The 4,805-nt window shown below is 43.6% G+C and overlaps 1 long non-coding RNA gene across 1 annotated transcript; it reads left to right on the forward strand.

The window, feature by feature from the left end:
* The first annotated feature begins 1,722 nt into the window (after positions 1-1,722).
* Positions 1,723-4,238, forward strand: LOC129338057 (uncharacterized). Its single transcript, XR_008597874.1, has 2 exons — positions 1,723-1,807; positions 2,032-4,238. It is a non-coding gene; the product is annotated as an uncharacterized LOC129338057 (long non-coding RNA).
* Positions 4,239-4,805: the final 567 nt, after the last annotated feature.

Raw genomic sequence — 4,805 nt, forward strand, 5'->3', positions numbered from 1 at the left:
TTAGCAAAACCAGATTTGACTCCTGTCAAGTTGAGGAAGAAAATGCCCTCGCTCACACATGCAAGAGAGTGAAGTAAGAATAAAGGGACAGAGAAGAATGGACCACACCAATTCAAATTGCTCAGGAAAATCAGGTTTCCCTGTCTGTTCGGCAGAAAGGTAAAAATATTTAAAATGGTGCCATGTGAATGGTATGATGTCACTTTGAGCAAATATCCACAAGTGATGTCACATCACCAGCTTGCTGTCAATTTGATGCTCTATGATTTGGGCAAAACTCTATGGGTTTACTATAGATTTTTGCCCAAATCCTAGAGCATTGTATTGGCATCATGCCAAGATCCCCTTTGCATGCTTTGAAGTTTCCCATTCTTATTGATAGGATTTCAAGGCTCCTCCTGATATACCAAACCCACCTTCCCTGCCCAAAAGCAAATGAAGAAAAATATTTATATGGAAAGAGAATTTACTTTACCCTTCGTACAGAGCTTGTAGCTGCAACCTATTAGCTGGACTTCTCCCTCTTTCCATAGAACAATCTTCATAAACAATGCCAGAGCCACATCCCTCCCAACGAGAAAGCTAGGAAGCAACACAGTCTCGTGCTCAGCTGCAAGTACAAAATCCATGTAATACTTTTTGTTAGCAGCGACCAGATTGACAGAAAACGTAACTTCGGCCATTTTCCCACATCTTAAACACTCATGGCAGCTTCTTCATGCTATTTCTGATGTTACCATTTCCAAAACAGAAGCAGGCAGTTATGATTCCGGTTTCGTGGCACTACAAAACCAAAATCATAACTGCCTGCCTCCATTTTGGGAATGGTGACATCATAAATTGCGCGAAGAAGCCACCAGCATTCCATGAGTGAGATGCTATTTTTAGAACGTGGGGAAATGGCCTTTGTGTCAACAGTTGGCTCTGATATAAAGTATTTAATGGGTTTTGTTCTCATTTTGTTGTTGTTGTTGTTGTTGTTGTTGTTGTTGTTGTTGTTGTTGTTATGGACAAATGTAGTTGCTTAGAACTTTTTCTAGTTCTGGGTCAGCTAACCACTTGCTAAATTATATCCCATCACAGTCTCAAGAGACATGGCCCATTCTTAGGGTTGCCAACTGGCCTGGAGAAAAATGTCCCATCCCTTTACTGCAGGCTTAATGGGATACTAGTAGTGTCATTCCTCTCCATGCTATGACAAGTTTCAACTGCCTGCCTACTTTGAGAAATTAAGTCTCTCTTAAACTGACTTAATATTTTTATCTAGGCCAATTGGTAAACCCGTCTACTCTACGTTGCTCTACCATTTCATACTACTGCGATCTGACAGGAGCAATTCTAGAGAACCACCTCAGTTCTAGCACTCCTGGAGTCTTTTTTATAATCATTTTTTATATTTTTAAAACAAGTAAAGGCGTACAGAAAAGGGAAAGGGGAACAAAGATTTAAAAGAAAAGATTACAGAACTGTGCGTTACAAGAGCTATCACAGTATAAAAATGTTTTTTCAAATAAACAGCACAAACAAAACTCAAACGTAGTTCTTCTCCTCATCCTAGAAAGCCTCATTGTTCAATCAACCTATGTTTAATAATATATAAAGTACAGAGTCATTTTAATGGAACCGTATAATTGGCAACATGAGACATGTGGATTGATAGGAGCAGTCTCTCTGGTTTCCTAAGCAATTCTTCTAAAGAATATTGCCTTCTTTCTAGTCGGACTTCCCTGTGATGAGAAAAATTTCTTTGTGTTCTACAAAGACTGTGAACTATCGGACTGCAATCCCGATCTGGAAGATTTAATAGGTACGTCAGGTATTATCATGAGATGAAGAGTGGTTTGGCTTGTTGCTCTGGAATGGGCATCTTCTGCTAGCCTACCTTGAATATAAGAAAAAGTACTGAAGGTGCTACTTCTATTATTGGGGGGGGGGGGATGAGAAATACATAATTTGATGCCAGGAACCTCAGCCAAACATGTGTACATCTTGCTACCCTTCCCCGTTTCTGAAATACGTTTTTTTTTCCAGATTGAGTGGATGTGCCAAAAGCTCAAGCCCTGCTTATTCTTCTGAACTTTGCAACAAAATCTTCATGTGCCAGCATAGCTCCATCAGCATGAGCCATGTCTGTACTTGAAAGCTTGTGTTCTTCCATGTGTGGATGCACATGCTACTATATGCAAGAACCCACCCAGTTCTGTATTCGTGACCCCATGTCCAGCCTCACCCACAATTGAAAACACTTGTAAATATGTGAATTTTTGCCAGGAATTGTACGCGTCATGGCACCACTCCCAGTGTCATGCACTGGTTCATGCACTTCCGCATGCAATCCAATTTCTGCAACACCATGTCCACTCCCATGTGATCTCACAGGCCAGGATCCCCTATGCGCGATTTCTGCTACTGCATATACTACTGTTCCTCTCAGTACATGCATGATCAACAGTGGGTGCAGGGATGGAAAAGGCGCGGCCTCTTGTGTTCCCAAAGTAGTGAAAATGTGGGCTACAAAATGTGGAATCTGGAATGACGAGACAAACACAGCTTGCCCAACCAAAAGCTATTTCTCCTGGAAAGATGCATCTTATGATCCATGACTTTAGAACACAATGCGTGGATGAAGTCAGATCTACTTAATGCAAGTGAAGGACAATGAATTTTCTGCATATGAACCAAGGGAAGGACAATGAATCTTCAATAGGTTTTACTCTGAGACCCATGGCGCAGAGTGGTAAGCGGCAGTACCGCAATCCAAGCTCTGCTCATCATGACCTGAGTTCGATCCTGGTGGAAGCCAGGTTCAGGTAGCCAGCTCAAGGCTGACTCAGCCTTCCATCCTTCTGAGGTCAGTAAAATGAGTACCCAGTTTCCTGAGAGTAAAGTTTAGAAGGCAATGGCAAACCACCCTGTAACAAAAGTCTGCCAAGAAAACATCGTGATGTGATATCCCACCCCCCCCCCATGGGTCAGTAATGACTCAGTGCTTCTACAGGGGACTACCTTTACCTTTAGGGGATGCTAATGCAAAATATGCAGAAATTGGAAAACAAGCAGTAATCCAAGGCAAAGCCAAAACAATGGTGAAACAATGCCTCAGTAATTAAACATGACATATTTTTAAAAACCATTGCCACCCAGGAGAGGAGGGAGCCCCACAGCGCAGAGTGGTAAGCTACAGTACTGCAGCCCAAGCTCTGCTCACAACCTGGGTTCAATCCTGGCAGAAGCCGGGTTCAGGTAGCCAGCTCAAGGCTGACTCAGCCTTCCATCCTTCCAAGGTCAGTAAAATGAGTATCCAGTTTCCTGAGGGTAAAGTGTAGATGACTGGGGAAGGCAATGGCAAACCACCCCATAAAAGATCTGCCAAGAAAACATCGTGATGCGACGTCCCCCCATGGGTCTGTAATGACTCGGTGCTTGCACCTTTACCTTTACTCCCAAATCAGTGTGCATAAGATTGCAACTTCAAACTGGCTTGACATGGTCATTCCTTCTGCCAGGGAATTCTGAGAACTGTAGTTCTGGGGAAAGGGACAGAGATTTTAAACAAAGAATTCTCGGCTCCCTCACAAAATTCCAATGCTCAGAACTTGTTAGGTCAGTGATCTCTGTGGTGATTGTGGACACCATGGCACCAATCAGTGGGTTTCCTGGAACCCATCTGCTTCTTCCCCAAAGCAGGGGTTGCCAACTTCCATGTGGGACCTGGTGATCTCCCAGAATTCCAAGTGATCTCCAGCCTACAGTGATCAGAAAATGGCCACTTTGGAGGGCAGGCTCCATAGCATCACACCTCACTGGGGTCCCTCCCTCCGCAAACCCTGCCCTCTCTAGTCTCTGCCCCCAAATCTCCATGAATTTCCCAACCTGGAGTTGGCAACCCTGCCCAAAGTTATGAGTTTTCTTCACCTTATCGGAAGGGCTTCATAAGAACCCCTTCATAAGGACATGCCACCTTTGAATAGGCAGTGCCCATTTGAAAACAGTTGCCTTCATTCCAGGAAGATGCTCGACTTGGAACATGCTGTCATTTTATGGTTGGCCCCAAAACCTTACGACAGCCATTGTGTGATTGGCCTAACTCCATAACAGACGTTTTGTGATGACGCTTCCTCCCTGTTCCTAAAATTCCAAAATTGCCCATTTAAAGTGATATAAAACTGTTACTCAACCCCTCTCCATCTGTCAGATATAAATGTGCATTGAATAAAAGCTCTGCATGATTCACAGCACCATCTTGTTTCTGGAATTGTCTTCTGTGGTCTGATTGGTTCAATGAATAATTGTTAAGTCCACCTCGGGCACCAGGGTTGCCAATTCTGGGTTGGGAAATTCCTGGAGATTTAGGAGTGGAGCCTGTGAAGGGCAGAGTTTAGGAACAGAGCTCATTAGGGATGAGATGTCATAGAGATCACCCTCTAAAGCAGCTATTTTCTCCAGGAGAACTGATCTGGAGATCAGTTGTGATTCTGGGAGATCTCCAGGCACCCACCTGGTGGTTGCCAACCATATCTGGTACTCACGGAGCCAGAAAGGAGGTCCACAAGGTTACATTCCCTCTCTCCTATATTTCACGCACAAATACAATGAGGAGAAAAGTCATGGATTTTAATAGTGGGCAGAATAATTTTCTCTCAGAAACATGCAGGCACTCTCAGGCTTCACACAGTTTAAATCTTTTGACCAGAATCACACAAACAGTTCAGGCTTCACACAGATTGCCTGACTGAACTAGAATGGGAATCCTTTCAGGCTTCCACACAGGCTGCCTGCTTCCCCCAAAATCAATATTTTCTCTC

This window comes from Eublepharis macularius, chromosome 1, assembly GCF_028583425.1.
Source record: "Eublepharis macularius isolate TG4126 chromosome 1, MPM_Emac_v1.0, whole genome shotgun sequence".
In the NCBI taxonomy this organism is placed as follows: Eukaryota; Metazoa; Chordata; class Lepidosauria; order Squamata; family Eublepharidae; genus Eublepharis; species Eublepharis macularius.